Source organism: Heterocephalus glaber, unplaced genomic scaffold (genome assembly GCF_053883595.1).
Source record: "Heterocephalus glaber isolate CG9 unplaced genomic scaffold, H.glaber_assembly_v1.0 deba00001523, whole genome shotgun sequence".
In the NCBI taxonomy this organism is placed as follows: domain Eukaryota; kingdom Metazoa; phylum Chordata; class Mammalia; order Rodentia; family Bathyergidae; genus Heterocephalus; species Heterocephalus glaber.
The window spans coordinates 33,290,976-33,312,076 of record NW_028258327.1 but is presented as its reverse complement, the minus strand read 5'-3'; the positions used below and the strand labels follow the sequence as shown (position 1 = coordinate 33,312,076).

The window sequence follows — 21,101 nt, the reverse complement described above, 5'->3', positions numbered from 1 at the left end:
CACGAGCTGTGCTTAGTGAATAAATGTTTACTTGACTACAAGAGCAGCAAGGCACAATTTCAGGGTCTGTTCAATTTCTAGCTTACTTATTCCATTTGAATTTTAATGAAGAAGGATTTGAATAAATTGTTCCCAATCAGTCTGCTCAGCCCCTGCACTGTGAGGGATTTGTAACCAGACTGTGACCCCTGGAGGACAGTCAAGGCTGCTGCTGCTATGAGAAGTAGAGCAGGTACAGGCTGGTTTTGTTGCCAGTGGCTCTGAGAACTTTTCTGACCAGGTTCAGAATCAAAGTTGTACAGCTGCTGAGCTGATGGAGAAGGAAACTGGGAGCAGAACAACAGAGCACCTTTGTGTGTAGTTTTTGCAAGGCTCAGTAAAGTTGGTCTTAATGAGCCCCCAACATGTTACAGAATGAGCAGTGGTCTCTTCTCTCCTGCCCAGCGCTTCCAGAGCACTCTGAGGAGGCTGCTGCTTCACTGGTGCACTGCCCACTTTTCTTCTCTGTGTATTTTTCTTTTGAAGCAGTGATTTTTGTAGGGATGTGAGGAACTGGCTAGGGAACTGATAAACAGTATTATATCAACTAGAAGTAGAGACCAGTGATTGTTGAGAAAATCAGCAGGTATATTATATGTGTAGTGAAGTGATTGTAAAGGCAAGAAAGAAAAGTCCTTCCCTATAGATGGCTTGGAAGATGGTGAAGGACACAGGTTCCCCTTCTCTTAGCCAGCACCCATTAATTGCTCTCCTATGTATAGCTGTGTGGGAACCACTACTGTTCTCCTAGGGCTCTGTATCTAACCACCCTGAGTCCAGCCTATCCTTGCATAGACTTCCTGTCACTGTTACTTTGAAGCCATGATATTTACCACTTTGTGAAATGCTATTGAAAGGTGGGTATACAAAGGAGCTATAGAAATGCAAATTGTTCCTGTCATTCTCCCTGCATCTCCTGCTGCTGCTAGTGAGGCACAAACTCATTGTGCACAAACTGCTGTGCTTTGCTTTTAGGCAATTTGTTTTTATAAGGGAAGTGCATGTGCTAAAATGTGTTTTGATTTTTTTTATTTCAGTCAACTAAAAAGCTTTTCACTGTATCTGCCAACTTCTAAATCCAAGAATGTTTCCATCACAAATAAATGATTTAAAACAGCTTCTTGAATCCAAATATTGTATATTCCAAAATTTTAAGGTTCTAAAACTGCTCAGCTCTACCATAGGTGCTGATTTTGGAAACAATTAGTAATTTCAAATTCAGACTAATTCTATAGACCTTTGATTTTTACAAACATCTACATATACAATATTTATTGATTTAAGTGTCTTTATTTTGGTAGGCACCCCTTAAACAGTTCCAATGTTCTGAACTTCTCAAGGGATTCAAAGAAGAGCAAAACTCAGCCCTTGTCTTATTTTGGGCTCTGGATATCAAACATAGTTATTACCATTTTGCAACTGAAAAATAAGTATGAAGTTTTTAAAGTGAGCAAGTTATATCTGATTAGAAGTCAATGGGAAAGACCACATGAATGAACTGAGTTCAGATTCCATAGTTGAAAGAATGAGCACAGGTGGGAGTAAGGATGAGTTCCTGTTCTTCTGGAACCTAGAGGAGATGCTGAAGATTGGGAAAGCAATAGTATCAAACTGTATTTGACAGTCTTGACCTTTAACATTGGATTTCATTCATGGAGAACTGGGGCAAAATGGGATGCCAGCGAGAGAACAAGGAAGTAGGAAGTTGATTGTGGGAAGGATTATGGTTTTGTGTGAGTGATGAGAACTGATGCTGTCAGGATATATGTGTGGAGATGTTTAGCTGGTCTTTGAGAAATAGGATCTGCAAATTAAGCAGTACATGTGATATCTAAGTACCATCCATGTAGAGGAAAATATATATGACAATTTTTGAAATAGATGAAATTGCCAAGGACGAGAGGATGAAGCAGCATGAGTGCTGTCTTTATTTAGGCACCAAGGGAAAGAGCTGCTAGGGAGTGCCATTCATTCAGCTGACATTTGAGCGTAATTTGGAAAGTCTCTAAATTTTGAGAATAAAAGGTAAATGGAACATTTCCTATCCCAATGAAGGTGATGATGTTTCAGATAAAAAAGGAAAAGGTAAAGAACCATCTAGGCTGTGAAAAGATGGAGAATGAGTAAAAACAGAGCCTTTGGATTTGGAACTAGGTGACCTAAGGGCTTCTAGGATTTTAGTTCAGAATAGTGGCTGGTAGAAGCTAAGTGACAGGGCTTCAGTGGGGAGCCCAGGAGCTTGAATCACAGAAGCATGTAATTAATATGCTCAACTCAGCCTCTCACTGAAGAGAGAACACATACATACACAGTGGGTATGTGTGTGGGAATTGCTTAGAAGAGAAGTGGGTCCCATACCGTGCTGTACCATAGCTCCTAGTATGTGACTTTGTGCAGAACTGACTTCTACATAGTCATAGGCAGTATGAATGTACCATTTTGTATTCAGACTACTTTCACTCAAGATTATATTATATGTAATTTTTCATGTTATATAATCTTCATTTCTAAGGTATACATAATCTACAATGCTTACATCATGATTTTGCTCTTAAGTAGCCAAATCGTCTAGCTTATAGTAGAAAAAAATAAGGTAAAATGATTTTTAAACTGTATATGTTACATGCTTAGAGAATTTGGCTTTTCTTTGTGTTGAGTTGGTCATTTGTAAAACAGAAATAATAACAGAACCTATCTTTTTGCAATTTTGTGGTGACTAAATTAATTTATTTCTATAAACCTCTTATATATATAGTATATGAAAGTTAAAAATTACTTCCATTGACAGAATCATGATTGTCATCATCACTCACCAGTTGCTTCGCAATCTAAGAGATCACCTTAATGCAAAGCTCCTTTTAATTATGAATTAGAGATGGATATATCTGCAGTTTAGGTTAGGCAATAAAAGAAATCCAATCCCAAAAGAACATATCCTGAGTGTTTCCATTTTACTATATTTTCAGAATATTACACAGTATTCCAAAATAATAGAAATAGAGTGCAAGCTAGTGGTTGCTGGGATATAAGGAGAGGGGTGAAAGCAAGAGAGAATTTGTGTCTCTAAAAGGGCAGCAGGCGGGAGCCTAATGTTCTGTATGTTTACTATAGCAATGCTGATAGCACAACTGTGATATTTCTCTGATTTTGTAAGATATCATTGCTGAGGAATGCTGAAAAGGGTCCTAAGAATCACTCTGTTGTTTCTAACAATTTCGTATGAATTTATTGTTACCTCAAACTAAAGTTCAGTTAAAAAAACAAAAACAAATACCACAGAGTATTTATCCACTTTCACAGAAGAATTGCAGCTGTATCTTTCTTAGAAATAAAAAAGCTTATTATTTGTACCTATTTTAAAGTTAGAGGATTTATTAAATGAGGGATTTTAACATAACATATTAAAAAATAACTTATCTGATTAGCAGAAACATTTTAACGTATATTCATACAAAGAACGTAGAGTCAAAAGAACTTATAGAAATCCTAAGGCATTTATCTTGTATTCCTACAGAGAAGCTTAATCTGTAGATCTCAAGAGAAGTTCTTAGTATTCATTTATAAAGTCATTACCAAATATTTCATCTATACAAAAATTAAATAGTTATTGACAATTGTGTACCTTAATTGTATGTGTGTTTTTTGAACTCCTTTAAGGTCATGCACTAAAATTTTAAGAAATAAACAAGCATTTCATGTAACTATTGAGGTTATATTAAGAGAACATATTTACTGAAAAAGATTTTTCACTTTTTATTGGTATCATATATTTATGTTTTAGAAATTTCATTTATAAACTGAATTCATTTTAAATTCTTTTACATTCTCTATTGAATACAAAATAAAAAGAGACTAAATAAATTTAGACCAATGAATGTACTTCCACCATAAAATTTTGTGTATGAAAGAATTCTGCAAATGACACAGTATATGATCAGTGTAATTCATTTTCCTCTCTGATTAGGAGACAAAAGGAAGCTGAACTATACATCATAATATTTGTTATCTAGTTATTTCTTTGTACTTAAGACTACAATTATAGAGCAGAGCAGCACCAAGGAGGTGAACCTTCCGGGCTGCCATACCACTGCCCCCAGCACTGGAGGATAGAGCCTCCTCAAACATGAAGAAGGTGAACCTTCCGGGGTACCAGCAGCACACATCCCTGCCCCCCTGCCAGCCCCCTACCATCCCCACACTGTGGAAATGAGAAGACATGTGAACAAGTATCAAAACCAGACTTCCGGATCACCTAAAGCAACCCCAAAGGGAAACAAGATGGAACAATCTGATACTCAACCACCCAGACTCCCTGAACTGGCAACAAAAGAGGATCTGGAAAAAATGAAATAAAAAATAATTTCTCAGATAATAGCAGAGATCGTGCCCACAGTGCAAGACATGATTAATAAATCTAGAGCAGACACAAATAAAAAAAATAGAGGAGCTGAGGAACATGGTGGAATCCCAACATAGGAAACAAATGGAATCCATAAAACAGATGCAAACAGATTAATCCAAGAGATTAAAAACTCCATTAAAAGTTTGCCAGCAGAATGAGCCAGTGTGAAGACAGAGTTTCAGATATAGAAGATAAGATTGCAATTAGTGACCAGGAAAAGAAAAATTGCTTTAAAATTGTAAGGGACTACTACACATCAATCCAGCAGCTTCTAGACAATTCAAAGAATAACATAGATGGATCAAAGTCAAGGAAGAAATAGGAGAGAGTGCAGATGACATAAAAAAACTGTTCACAGAAGTGATGGCAGAAAACTTCCCAAGGAGGGGAAAAGAACTTGACGTACAGATAAGGGAGGCATATAGGATTCCAACTAGCATTGATCAAAAAAATCTACACATAGGGATATAATAATTAAGATTCCAGAAACTCAACAGAAGAAAAAAATTCTAGAAGCAGTTAGAGAAAAGAAACAATAACATACAAAGGAAAGCCTATCAGAATCACAGCAGGCTTCAAAACGCAAACCCTCATGGCAAGAAGAGTCTGGAGTGACGTATTTCAAGCCCTAAAGGAGAACAGCCTCCAACCCAGATTGATGTACCCTGCAAAACTGCCTTTAAAAATTGATGGAGAAATAGGATACTTTCATGACAAAGAGCAAATGAGAAACTTCATGAATACCAAACCAGCACTCCAGAAATGATTAGACAGTATCCTAGGAAAAGATAATGAGGATCACAAGCCCGGGAATCCCAGCAGAATGAATCCATCGGGCACGACAAGAAATTAAACGCAAGGGAGAGAATACAACAGAAAGAAAAAGTCATGAAAAGGATAAATCAAGATGTATCAGTTATAATCATCAATGTTAATGGTCTCATTCACCAATCAAAAGAAACAGACTGGCAGAATGGGTCAAGAAGCAAGATCCAACAATATGCCGTATACAAGAAACACACTAAATTCAAAAAGAAACTCATAGACTGAAAGTTAAAGGGTGGAAAACAATACCCCATGCGACAGGAACTCAAAAAAAAGCAGGAGTAGCTATCCTCTTTTCAGAACAAGTGGATTTCAAACCAAAACTGATTAAGAGAGACAAAGAAGGACATTACATCCTTGTAAAGGGAACAATCCAAGAGGAAGAGATGACAATCATAAATATCTATGCACCAAACACTAACGTGGCCAACTATATAAAACAAATACTAATGTACATGAAAAATCACATAAGCACTAATACAATAGTAGTGGGGTACATCAATACCCCACTGTCACAAATAGATACATCAACTAGAGAAAAAATAAGGAATGAAATACTAGAACTCAGTCAAACTATTGACTAAATGAACTTAACAGATATTCACAGAGTGTTCCACCCCACCAAATCAGAATACACATTCTTTTCAGCTGCACAGGGATTGTTCTCCAAAATAGACCACATACTCACTCATAGAACATGTTTAAGTAAGTGCAAAGGAATTGAAGTTATCCCCTGTATATTATCAGACCACAGTGAGATGAAATTGGAGGTCAGTAGCAAAAGAAACCACAAGAATTTCACAAACACATGGAAACTGAACAACACACTTCTGAATAACCAATAGGTCACAGAGGAAATTAAAGAAGAATCAGACAGTTCCTACAGTTAAATGACAATGACAATACAACATTTCAGAATCTATGGGATACAATGAAAGCAGTTTTACAAGGGAAATTCATAGCAGTGAATACTCATATTAGGAAAACAGAACGAGCCCAATTAAACAGCCTGATGCTGAACCTCAAGCTTCTAGAAAAAGAACAGGACCAACCCAAAGCTCATACAAGAGAGGAAATTATGAAGAGCAGAGCAAACATCAATGAAATGGAGACTAAGAGAACAATACAAATAATCAATGATGCCAAGAGTTGGTTCTTCGAAAGAATCAACAAAATTGACAAACCCTTAGACAACCTTGTCAGAAAAAGAAAAGAAAAGGGCCAGATCCATGCAATTAGGAATGAAAAGTATGAAATTACAACGGACACAGCAGAAATCCAGAGAATCATCAATACCTACTTTGAGAACCTATATGCCAATAAAATGGAAAACCGAGAAGAAAGAGACAGATTCCTAGATATGTAGAACGAAGAAGACCTAAAAATTCTAAATGACGCAATATCAATCAATGAAATTCAAAATGTAATTTAAAACTTAACAACTAAGAAAAGCCTGGGCCCTGATGGCTTCACTGCTGAATTCTACAAGACATTTAGAGAGGAACTGCTGCCACTACTGTTTAAACTCTTCAATGAAATTGAAAGGGAAGCAATACTCCCCAATTCATTCTTGGAAGCAAACATCACCTTGATCCCCAAAGCAGAGAAAGACCCAACCGAAAAGAAGATCTATAGGCCAATCTCACTAATGAACATAGATGCAAAAATCCTTAATAAGATGCTGGCAAAAAGAATGCAGAAGATCATCAAGAAGATCATACACCCTGATCAAGTGGGATTCATCCCAGGGATGCAGGGATGCTTCAATATACAAAAATCAATCAATGTAACACACTATATCAATAGAGCCAAGGACAAAAACCATATGATCATCTCAATAGATGCAGAAAAAGCATTTGGCAAAATCCAACACGCATTTATGATAAATACCCTACAAAAATTTGGAATAGACAGTCTCTACCTCAATGTGATAAAAGCCATGTATGAAAAACCAACAGCCAATATCATACTAAATGGTCAAAAACTGAATCCTTCACACTAAAATCAGGAACAAGACAACAATGTCCACTATCACCACTCCTGTTCAGTATAGTTCTGGAAACATTAGCCATGGCTATTAGACAAGAGAAAGAAATAAAAGGAATAAAGATAGGAAATGAAGAAGTCAAATTGTCATTATTTGCAGATGACATGATACTGTATATAGAAGACCCCAAGAGCTCCACCAAAAGGCTTTGAGACTTAATAACCAAATTCAGTTGAGTAGCTGGGTAGAAGGTCATCACACAAAAATCAATAGCTTTCCTGTACACAAAAACAGACTCACTGAGAGAGAAATACTGCAAATAATTCCTTTCACAATAGCATCCAAAAAACTGAAATACCTAGGAATCAACCTAACAAAAGAAATCAAAGACCTCTTCTCTGAAAACTATAGCACTCTGAAAAGAGAGATTCAAGAGGATATCAAAAAATGGTAAGACATCCCCTGCTCCTGGGTAGGAAGAATAGACATAGTGAAAATGGCCATACTTCCAAAACTGCTATATAGATTCAATGCAATCTCAGTTGAAATCCCAGCAGCATACTTCACAGACCAGGAGAAAACAATCCAAAAATTCATTTGGAACAAGAAGAGACCTAGAATAGCAAAAACAATTCTAGGCAACAGAGACATGGCAGGGGATATCACAATCCCCAACCTGCAACTCTACTACAAAGCTACTGTGATAAAAATAGCATAATATGGGCAAAGAAACAGACCTGAGGACCAGTGGAACAGAGTAGAAGATGCAGAAACAACTCCCAACACACTCAGCCACCTCATCTTCGACAAAGGAGCCAAACACCCTCACTTTAGGAAAGATAGCCTCTTCAATAAATGGTGCTAGAAAAATTGGGTTTCAACTTGCCAAAGATTAAACCTAGACCTATATCTCTCATCATGCACTAAACTAAAATCGAAATGGATGAAAGATCTAAATATTAAAACAGAAACGCTGATCTGGCTGGAATAAAGGTTAGATAGAACTCTTGAAGACATTGGTGTAGGAAAAGATTTTATGAACAAAACCTCAGTTGCCCGTGAACTAGCACAAACAATCAACAAGTGGGATCTCCTGTTACTAAAAAGTTTCTGCACAGCAAGAGAAACCACCAACAGTGTCAAGAGACAACCCACAATGTGGAAAAAAATTTTCACCTACTGTTCTTCAGATAAAAGTCTACTGTCTAGAATCTATAAAGAACTTAAAAAAATCAGACTTCCCACATTTAAAGACCCAATCTAAAAGTGGGCATCTGAAATGAACAGACATTTCTCAGACAAAGAAGTAAAAATAGCAAATAAGCATATGAAAAAAATGTTCAACATCACTGGTCATTGGAGCGATGCAAATGAAAGCAATGCTGAGATTCCAGTTCACCCCAGAAAGAATGGTTACTACATGAAATCAACCAATAACAAATGCTGGCAGGGCTGTGGACAGAGAGGAACCCTGCTCCACTTTTGGTGGGTGTATAGACTGGTGCAACCACTTTGGAAATCAGTATGGAGATACCTCGACGTACTAGGACTGGAAGTCCCATTTGCCCCCGCTAGTCCCCTGCTGGGTAACTTGCCCAAAGAATTAAAAGAATCATACCACAGTGATATATGTACACCCATATTCATAACAGCACACTTTGTAATAGCTAAAACGTTGGAAGCAGCCCAATTGCCCATCAACTGGAGACTGGATAAAGAAAATGTGTTTTTTAAATAAAATAGAGTACTATTCAGCCATAAAAAATGAGAATTTAAAGACATTCATAGCTAAATGGATGTATATTGAGGCGATACTCTTCAGTAAAATAAACAGGACACATATGTGTAAATACCAAATAGTTTCTCTAATGTGAGAAACTGAAAGTGTAAATAAGGATTAAAAGGTATAATAGATAACGTGAAATAGGAAGAAAAGGGGCAAAGGGGAAGGGGAAGTGGAGGGGTAAGGGAAATGAAAGAAGGGAGTGTAATTAATATGAGAAAATGAAAAAATGTAAACAAAGTCTTTGTAAATAGGGAGGGACGGTGAGGTTGAAGGGAGGACCAAGGAATGGGGAAAAAATAAGAATCAAGAGTGATTATGTAAAAGTGCAAATTTCCAATGATGAATGTTATCATATTGTATACCTAAAATATACCAATAAAATTAATTTTTAGAAAAAGATTACAGTTGTAGGCCTGGAATGTAGCTCAGTGGTGCTGTGTTGCCTGTCAAGCACAAGGTCCTGAGATCAATCCTGGGTACCAAAAAAAAGAGTGCTATTGTATGAACAGTATATCATTCCCAGCAAGCAACTTCTCTGAAGGTTGCCTTTGCTAATGAACTTATTGGTGGACTCATTCATTTTGGTCCACATACATATCCTCTTGAGTTTCTCCAAGGAACTGGCTCATTATTATAAGAGCTGGTAAGTGCTTTGTGTTAGAGTTTAGAAACAAAAGGTGATAATTTGAACAGAGCAAATGCTCACTTCAGAACAAGTTTTTTCCGTCTTTTTGTGTCTGGTTGTTTGTATTTGTCAGTTTGAAAGAAATCTCTGAATTCCTTACCTCTTTGCATAACTCAGGACCCACAGAAATGTTATTTTTCTGTTTAAAAAGGTCTTGACATTTCTTTGTAGACTTATGAAAGATCTTTAACATTGCCATGGATAAGCACTAACTTAAAGAAAAAAACAGATTCTCTTAGCTTTTCTTATGAAAATATAGAGTCTATGAATTTATTTAATAGGGTCATGTCTCACAGGTGAGTTCCTTGTCCACATTGAGCTCAATTTTAGGACAAGCAATGTGTGAGGAAGTGAAACTGGAACAAGCAATTCCCAAACCTTAACATAGAATGTATTTTATTAGAGTATATAATACAAGATCCTGCCTCATTGAAAACCTGACAAATGCAAGTGATCACACACTGTGAAGTGGTATTACCATTCACTGAAGTCCTAGTTTAAATATTCTGCTCTGTTGTCTCTAGTACTGAACTCAGAGTTCACCATCCCACTGATTGTATGTCTGATATATTTGGTTTGATTGTCATCATCCTTTAGGGAAAAATTTAAGAAGCAAGAGTTTGTGTTTATACCTATGACATTATTCATCCTAAACCTAATGAAACAAAAGATTCTTTTCCTAGTTTCTTCTTTCCCTTCTCCCCTTTTACAAGGTAATTGTAACAAGCCTGACATTATTGTTAGAGAAAAATAATTTTATATGAGAAAGCTGTTTTGAAGCATTTATATTAAACAATTACGATAAATAGATATATGTACTTGTCTTCATTTCCTACATGTATGTAAATAACTTGGGGCATAGTTTCAGTTAATAGACTAACATGAGTAAGCACTTTATCTTTTATTTTCTTTACATGTAATTTAAATGGTAGATAAAGTTAAATGTATATATTAAAGTATTTAAGTATAACTTTAGAAATGCCCATAAGACACAGAAAAGAAAATTAAATGAGAGAGAGTATTAATTTCCTGTCCTAATATGCTGTGTTCACTCTTTTTAAGGATTAAGTTTACTTTTGATAAGAATCCAATCTATATAAACTATTTAGCAGCCCAAGTTTAATTAATTGAAATTAACATTAGATAAGTGAATGTTTCCATGGTAGCCTTCTGAGGCACTGAAGGATGTGCTGAGACAGTGTTCCTTGGTCCTGTGCTGAAATAGAGGCCACACAAACTCACTTGAATAGAAGCAAAACATCAAGGATTCCTGATGTGTTGAGCAAGCACCTAACTTATAAACTTACTACTGTATAGTGCTCTGGTATCCATTATTTATAGAATTTTTAAAAATCCTAGTTATTTTAGCCTGTTGTACATATATATCTTCACACAGACAAGCACACATTCAGTTGAGGAATGCAGTTCTTGGGAAGGAATTATAGTTTTTGTGGGTACATTTATGAATACTACATTCATAAAGAGTTTTATTTATCATTGCATTTCATTTGTCCATTGAATGTTTTCTGTCTTATTACTGAATCTGAGTACTTTGCTTTCAGAGGTATCACTTAAATAATATTTAATATGTAGATTTATTATGGCACAGAGCTCTGCTTTTTTAAATTAATAAGACATTCTGACATTGGAGGAAGAAATGAGGAATGTGAAAACTCACTGATGTTTATGTTTTGGAGTACATCACAGACTCCATTTCAAATATGTAGGCTTTTGAAAGCATAATACCGGTTTTTCCAAGGATATTTTCTGTTCATTTTTATATTCTTAAGCATTTCAGAGGGAAGTGGTTTTGTGTGCTTGCATTCCATTTATGCATAATTCATCAAAACATTTTTCTGAAAGGAGAGAAAATAAAAATAAAAACAAGATATTTCTATTATTTAAAACTTAGACACTAAAAACTTCAGAACCTTCTAAAGTGGGTAACATTTGCCTCCTGAATTTACCTGTAGTGCCCCTTAAAATTATACATACTGTTCTTGTACAAACCTACATATCTTTTATATTTTTGTTTACAAAGACATTATATGATATCACTCAATATACACCTATTGCCATAAATGAGAGAAAAGCTAAAACTTCTAGAAATGTGGTATACTAGGTGAACAGTTAGAATTCTGCTATTTTTTGCCATACCCTGTTGTGATGAAGTACATATCAGTCACTCTCAAGTCTGACTGTCTGGCATGAGTAGTCATGTAAATATTTTAATCTTTATTTTTCTTAGGTATAAAATGGAGATATTGATAGTACCTGCATTTTTACAGAGTTGTCCTCATTATTAAATAAAAATTTACCTAGTAAAGACAGACATAAAACAAATTTGGGGCTGTTATTAGTTTAATTTGATGAGTAATTCACAAAAAGAAAAGATGAGCTTTTATTTGTGGTGTGCAAATGTTGTATCTCATAATTTATTCTGTTTTATTCTGTTCCCCAAAAGGAGTAAGTTTATTTCATGATAAATTGCCCATTCCATACTTAACTTCAGAATTTTGTATGGTCTATTTGTGGAGGCTCCTTTGATTTAAATCTCATGATAAACTTATCTTTAAAAAAGAGTACTTCTTACTGTAACGGTGTTTATGTTTTTCTTTACTGCATTATGTCTGAATATGCCATTTTATTTGGGATACAATTTTGCAAGAGAGTACTTACTGTTCAAAATCTGTTTAACGAGGGGCACACAATAATTTCATATTTCTCCTAAGAGTTTATGAGTTGCTCAAAAATAGAGGGCAAGAAGATCAGGAGGCACTCTGAAGAAAAAATGCATTTAAAGATCTACTAAAATGATTGTTACCTTTGAAATTTATAAGCAGAACTGAGAATTAAATTTACATAATCTATCATTTTGTAGTTCACGTAAAACTAATTTTATGGCACTTATCTTGAAGATTAAATGAGTATCCTTTTGTGTTGGTATGCTTTGAGTGCTTAAAAGAAAAAGTTGCCTCCTTATATATCAATCTTTATATATTTCTTATGATATATTATCACTGAGTTCATCTCTATCTTTTGCTTTCATTTCCTTCCTATCATTTAAATAAGTATATAAGTATATATAAACACACACATGTATATTCTTTTTTTTTTTTTTTTGGTATTGGAGATCGAACTTGGGACTTTCTGCTTGTGAGACAGGCGGCGGAACCACTGAGCTAAATCCTCGGGTGCACACATGTATATTCTATATATACAGTATATATAATAAATATATCAAATCATAAATTTGTTATTCAGTGCAACTCACTGGTAGGAAATAATTTACCTAATTTGCTGTATTTTCCTGTAGACTGTATGAGCTATTAAAAGTCCTAATTAGTTATGACAAAGGGAAAATTCTTCCTATGATTCATTTCTATTTGTTAAAAATACCCCACTTGAAAAAGAAAAATTTGAACACATATAAGACAAATACCAAAGCGATGTTACTTTTTGAAACTAGCAATAAATTCACTACTTACTTTTTAGGTTTAGTTTGACTAAAAAACACACCTGTCAGTATGGTATTACGGACCTGAGAATATAATAAATTTATTGATAGCATTTCAGGATTTGTTGTTTGACCTGGTATTATAAATTCTTCCCTCAGATGAAGGAACAGTACAGCAAACTATATCCTACTCCAAAAGATTTGGCTATTGTTTTTTTCTTGTTGTTGTTTTGTTTTTTAGGTAACAAGTTGAATAGGAGACCTGTAAAAAAGCAGACTACTGTTTTGAATGAGTGGATTTTATCTTAAATAGGGTTTTTAAAAATACTGGTAAAGCAATAAAAATCATAAAGAACTAACAACTTTGTATACCATATTCTGACCCTTCATTAAATTTATGTATTCATTGAGGATATAAACTTAGTTTATAATTTCTTTCCCTTCACAGCTTTCTTAATCACTATCCATCTTCCACAAAGCAAACTGCTTCATTTTAAGCAGCTGTAATTGGGTTAAATACAGTGGTACACTGGTAAAATAGCTTTCCATAAACAAGAGGCTCTGGTTGTAGCTTTGGAGTTTCTGTGATATAAATATGCCTACTCCAGTCTATTTTAAGGAACCAATGTAATAACATTGTATGCAGAGTTGGGAAACAATGTTCATAATTCATTCATAGGAGTTGCCATGAACTGGCTCAGCACAACACCAATATTCTATTGTTTTTCTTATCATTGTACCATTAGATTTGTTCTTCTCTTTTAACAAGAAGCCTTTTTTTTTGTAAAACTTTTTCAAATAGGTGCTTATAATTTACATTCCTTAACACTCTTCCTGTCTCCATATTGGTATATGTAGCTTACTTTGGACAAACTCCCTCAGGCCATTTTTGAAGAGTGAAGACTGCATTAGACTCTAAAAGTGCCGTGATCTATAGAACTGGAAGGAGCTGTTACTTGATCCTTAGTATGAAATACCTAGTAATGTCGCCCAACATTTTATTTTGAGATCAATGATATGGCTTGTACAGTTGCATAATCAAACTAAATTCCTAGCTGTTCTTTACACGATCAATATTCAAGCTAATTGAATATTCTGTATTTTTAGAACTGGTTGTTTTACAATCTGCTCATTCAGCATTCTTTTACTGAGAACCCATTTAATGTCCCCACTGAAGCATGGGCTCTACCATTAACAACCTTCTAACTGGTGGCAAATATACTGTTACCTTGGTTCACGAATGCTTTTGTTTGCAAACAATTTGATTTGCAAACAGAAGTGTTTGGCAAAATTTTTTTGTTGTTTGCAAATTCTGGATCAAGTGACAAACACTACTGCAGCCAACTTTCCTACACAAACAAACATGGCCATCTTTTCCAAAATCATAGAACAAATGAAGTTCGTGAACCACACGGTACCAGTGTAGGTACATAAATTATAGTGTATGGACTATGGAAATAGTGTGCTTGGGTTTATAGGTAAATCCTGCCATTTATTAGTTTTTTAAACTTTGGTACTTTAGTAACCTCTAAAAGAATTAGTGAGAAGCACTTAGAATAAAAGAATATGGCTTGAAGCCTGGAAACATGGCCTTATGTTGGAAATTTAGGAAGGGTTTTCTCAGAAGTTGATGTTTCATCTGAGATCTAAAAGAGCCTACCCTGGGAACAGCTGGAAAGACTGTTCCACAGAGAAGGAGCAGTCAGTATGAAAGACCTACTTAGTGTGGGAAGTAGGTCAGTGTATTCAAGTCTCATGAAAACAATAAAGGTGGCTGGAACTGTGTGGAAGCCAGGAGATTAATCAGGAGACTAACAGAGTTGTAGGGAGAGATGAAGGGCTTAACTAGGGTATAGTAGTTGAAAGGAAGAGATGCATATAGATTTGTGATTTTCAGAATTGTGTCAGTGGAATTGTGTCTGATGAACTGATTTTGGGATGTAAGCAAAAGAGAAAATTTAAATAAGACTCATAGATATTTGCCTTGACTGTATGTTAGATGCTGATGTCAATAAGGACAGAGAAGAATGGAGGAAAAAAGAGGAATATTATCAAGGGACTAGATTCAAACAAATTTTATTTGAGAGGGTTAAATTTTTAGATTAATTTTAAGTGGAGAAAATGAGTATAAAGTTTCAAAAATTTCAAATCAGCAAGACCCCACCCTTCATTAGCTCAAGGGTGTAAAAGAGTAAAGGTAAACTCCTTTGAAAGACTTTGCTTTGAGAAGAGAGCCCTAGGGTACAGTGCTCCAGAAGACTTGCCGAAGGAATTTGTTCCCCAGGATTGGTTCACAGTATTCAGCCATGCAGGAACTGTAGGCCTCTGTAGTTGTGATCTAAGAGGGCTGAACTACTGCATGAACTGGCAGCAGAACTTGGCACCATCTGTATGGTGGTGGTTTTATAAGCATGCAGAATATAGAAGTTGTGGGGTTGAAGAAACTTCCACCTGGATTTCAGAAGAAGGCCTGGGAGGCCAGGCTGTGTGCCCCTGAGAGGGCAGTGTGTGAAGCTATGAAAGTGAAGGTGAAAGTGTACTGGAGACCCTAAGAAGGTGAAAATGCCAGGGAAGTAGAACATCTGCTGAGGAAACCCATAGGCAGTAAGCAGAGCCAACCCAAGAGAGTGGCTATGAGGACTGCAAAGGGCAATGCTGTAGAAGCAGGTGCTCCAAATACTTTTGGAGTTCACATTTCTCCATAACTTGCCCTGTGTACTGGACATGGAGCTACAGGATTTAATGTTTACCTTGTTGGTTTTCAGTCTTGGCTTTGGTCTGATTCATCCACCTGTCCTAATACGGAGATTTTGTTTTTCCTAGTCCTTTATTTCTGTAAGAAAGGGCCCTATTCTATATGAGGATTTTTATTACCCATTAAGTTTATTGGTACATTTTAGGTATGAAATACAGTTACATTCGTCATTGGGATCTTGTACAATTACATGAGTATCTTGGTTCTTATTTTTTTCCCCCTTCCCTTGCCCTCTCTTCACCCCCTCCACCCTTCCCTGTTTGCAAAGACTTTGTTTCCATTTTTTCCTTTTCTCATATTTTTTCTTTTCCCTTTTTTCCTTTCCCCTACCCCTCTCCCTTCCCCTGATCCTTTAGACCTTTTCTTCCTGTTACACAATATCAATTATACACTTTTTAAAATTACAATATCAAGATCTAGGAGACATTACCACAGATTTTACAGAATTTAAAAGGATACAGAAAGCAAATTTCAAAAATCTGTTTTGAAATAAATTTGACAACTTCTAAGAAGTACCTTGGAAGACTAATGAAACTAACTCTGGAGGAAATATAAAATTTGAATAGCATCTATTAAAGAAAGTATATTCCTAGCTTGAAAACCTACCTATATGAAAACAGCAGGCTCATATACATTTTAACTGATAAATTATATCAAACAAGTAAAGAAGAAAAAAGAAGGAACACTTCTCCCCTCATTTTAGGAAATCAATATTGTGCTAATCCTAAAACTGGATAAAGATAATAGAAGAAAAAAGTATGAACATAGGTAGAAATTTGTTTAACAAAACAAACTATTAGAAGTCAGATCTGGCAGTATGTAGAAAGTGGTTTTGTTATAGGAATGGCAGTGTTGGTTCAGCATTGGAAGATCCACCTCCAAAAGTCATCATTTAAACAGAGGAAAGGAAAAAGCCATATGATCCTGTCACTAGCTGGAGAAAAAGTATTGGACTAAATTCTACAGCTGTTCATGGTAAAAGCTATCAGGAGACTAGAAGTAGAACAGAACCTTCTCAACAGATTAAAGACATGTACTCCATATTTCCAACAAAAACTCCTTCTATGAATGGAGATGATACAATGCTTTCTCCCTAAAGTGGGGAACAAGGGCATATATGCCTACTCTATGTCTGTCCATTAGACTTTGACACATAGGTCTAAACCAAAATAGTCTGGCAATAAAATGACACAACTAGGATGGGATTGGCATGGCAGAAGCAAAATCTTTATATGTAGATGAAGTGATCATCTACAGAGAAAATACTAAGAAATCTCTAGGAGCCCCTAGAGATTGTACTTGGATTTAGCAGGATTAGAAAACACAAGGTATATATAAAAATTCAGGTCTGTGTATCCTTGCTATAAATGAAGAATTGGATATTGAAATTTAAGTTATGTAGGAGTACAAAGGACCTAAAAAGGTTAAAAAACATAAAAACAAAAACAGTGTTGGAAGATGTCTAGCACCTAATTTTCAGACTTCTTCTAAAGCTACAGTAATCAAGGCAGTGTTGGTTTAAGGAAAGTCATATAGATCATTTGAAGAAAACAGAGAATCTAGAAATAGAACCACACATATATGGTCCACTGAGTTTTGAAAGATTATTTAACATTAGCATTTTATAGAATATAAACTCAATTCAAGAGGCGAGGAAGAGATAGTGTTTGCAGCAAATGGCACTAGAACACCTGGTATCTGTATATAAAAAATTAACCTCAACGCTTTTTTTCCATACATGAAAATAACTTGAAGGGATCTATGAACCTAAATATGAAAGCCTAAAAGTATAAAACTTTAAGAAGAAATTATAAGGGAAAATATTTATGAATTCAGGGTAGGCAAGAACTACCTAGTATACAAAAGACATGATGTATAAATGAAAAAAGTTGAGGAATGCCCTACCAAGGTCCCGAGTCATGTGGAACATGCCGAATCATCCCACTGCAGACAGGCAGGTCTGTGCACGCACTACCGAGGTCCGGGGTCGAGCACAAGATGCCGAATCACCCTGCCGCGGATAGGCAGGTCTGCCCACGCCCTACCAAGGTCCCAAGTCGCGTGGAAGATGCCGAATCACCCCACTGCAGAAAAGCAGGTCTGCACATGCCCTACCGAGGTCCCGAGTAACAGGAAACACAACGAATCAGCCCACTGCAGACAGGCAAGTCTGTGCATGCCCTACCGAGGTCCCGAGTCATACGGAAGATGCCGAATCACCCCACTGCAAACAGGCAGGTCTGCCCATGCCCTACCGAGGTCCGGAGTCACGCGGAGCAGGCGGAATCAGCCCGGGCCCCAGCAACGATCCACGGGACCACCCCCTGCTCTTCTGTACAGCCACCTGGTTCCACACTACAAAGATGCAGAGGACACCAGACCATCAGACCACGGTACAGAGTCTTGTTGTTCCAGGCCCAGAGAAAGGGGCTTCTGAGCCACCATCCCACTGCTCCTGGTCCAGAGGAAGGGGCTTCCCAGTCACCATCCCTCCCTCTGCTCCTAACCCAGAGGAAAGGGCTTTTGGGCCACCTTTGGGCTAGCTGCTCCTGGCCCAGAGGAAGGGGCTTCCTGGCCACCATCCCTCCTGCTGCTCCCAGCCCACAGGAAAGCACTTTTGGGCCACCATCCCTAGCGCTGCTCCCGGCCCCTGCCCCACCTCTCCCGGCTAAGAGGAGATAATCTGTGCAGACACTAACAGCAACCTGCCTCAGTTGAAATGAGAAAACACATAAATAAGTCTCAAAACCGGACTTCCAGATCACCTACAGCAACCCCAAAGGGAAATGAGATGGAATACTCTGATACTCAACCACCTGGACCCACTGAACTGGCAACAAAAGGGGATCTGGAAAAAATGAAATCAGAAATAATTTCTCAGATAACAGGAGAAATTGTGCCCCTAGTGCAAGACATGATTAATAAATCTAGAGAGGAGCTCAGGAACATGATGGAATCCCAACATAGGAAACAAAGGGAATCCATAAAACAGATGGAAATAGATTTCCAGGACAGGAAAAACTCCATTGAAAGTCTACATAGCAGAATGAGCCAGTGTGAGGACAGAATTTCAGATATAGAAGATAAGATTGCAATTAGTGACGAGGACAAGAAAAATTGCTTCAAAATTATAAGGGAACATGAGAAATCAATCCAGCAGCTGCTAGATGATGCACAGAAGAATAACATAAGACTGACTGGGCTCAATGAAGAAACAGGAGAGAGTGGAGATGACATAAAAAATCTCTTCATAGAAATAATGGCAGAAAACTTCCCAAGCAGGGGAAAGAGCTTGACATACAGATAAGTGAGGCATATAGGACTCCAAATAGCCTTGATCAAAAAAAATCTAAACACAGGCATATAATTGTTAAGATTCCAGAAACTCAACAGAAGAACAAAGTTCTCCAAGCAGTGAGGGAAAAGAAACAAATCACATACAAAGGAAAGCCCATCAGAATCACAGCAGACTTCTCAACACAAACCATCAAGGCAAGAAGACCTTGGAGTGACATATATTCCAAGCCCTAAAAGAAAGCAGCCTCCAACCCAGATTGATGTACCCTGCAAAACTATCTTTCAAAATGGATGGAGAAATAAGATACTTTCATGACAAAGAGCACCTTAGGAACTTTGTGAATACCAAACCAGCACTCCAAAGAATTTTACACAGTAGCCTAGGAACAGGCATTGAGGTTCACAACCCCAGGAAGCAAAGCACAATGAACCCATCTGGCATGACAAGAAATTAAATGGAAAGGGAGAGAACCCAACAAAAAGAAAAAGTCATGAAAAGGACAAGTCAATACGTTTCAGTTATAACCATCAATGTTAATGCTCTCAATTCACCAATCAAAAGAAATAGACTGGCAGAATGGGTCAAGAAGCAAAATCCAACAATATGCGGCATACAAGAAACACACTTAATTCAAAAGGAAGCTCACAGACTGAAAGTTAAAGGGTGGAAAACAATACTCCATGTAACAGGAACCTGAAAAAATGCAGGAGTAGCTATGCTGTTTGCAGATCAAGTAGATTTCAAACCAACACTGATTAAGAGAGTTGAAGAAGGACACTACATCCCTGTAAAGGGAACAATCCAAGAGGAAGAGATGACAATCATAAATATCTATGCACCAAACACTACTGCACCCAACTATATAAAACAAATACTAATGGACATGAAAAGTCATATATGCACTAATACAATTGTAGTGGGGGACCTCAACACCCCACTGTCACAAATAGATAGATCAACTAGACTAAAAATAAGTAATGAAATACTAGAACTCAATCAAACTCTTGAACAAATGAACTTAACAGATGTTTACAGAGTCTTCCACCCCACAAAATCAGAATACACATTCTTCTCAGCTGCACATGGGTCATTCTCCAAAATAGACCACATACTCACACATAGAACATGTTGAAGTAAGTGCAAAGGAATTGAAGTTATCCCCTGTATATTATCAGACCATAGTGTGATGAAATTGGAGATCCATAGCAAAAGAAACTCAAAAAATTTCATGAACATGTGGAAATTGAACAACACACTTCTGAATAACCAATGCGTTACAGAGGAAATTAAAGAAGAAATCAGACAGTTCCTTCAATTAAATGACAATAACAATACAACATATTGGAATCTATGGGACACAATGAATGCAGTCTTACGAGGGAAATTCCTATCAGTGAATATGTATATTAGGAAAACAGAACGAGCCCAATTAAACAAGCTGATGCTGAACCTCAAGCTTCTAGAAAAAGAAGAGCAGGACAACCCCAAAGCTCATACAAGGGAGGGAATTATAAAGATCAGAGGAGAAATCAATGCAATGGAGACTAAGAGAATGACACACAAAAAATCAATAAAGCCAAGTGTTGGTTCTTCGAAAGAATCAACAAAATTGACAAACCTTTGGCCAAGCTTTTCAGAAAAAGGAAAGAAAAGGCCCAAATCCATGCAATTAGGAGTGAAAAGGATGAAATGACAACAGACAAAGCAGAAATCCAGAGAATCATCAATACCTACTTCCAGAACCTATACGCCAATAAGACGGACAACACGGAAGAAATGGACAGATTCCTAGATACATATGAATTACCAAAGTTGAACGAAAAAGACCTAAAAATTCTGAACAACCCAATATCAAACAATGAAATTG

At 36.6% G+C, this 21,101-nt stretch overlaps 1 protein-coding gene across 2 annotated transcripts in view; it reads left to right on the top strand.

The window, feature by feature from the left end:
- Prkn (parkin RBR E3 ubiquitin protein ligase) overlaps window positions 1-21,101 on the top strand; it is a 1,513,344-nt gene that overhangs the window by 294,502 nt on the left and 1,197,741 nt on the right. The window lies entirely within an intron of this gene.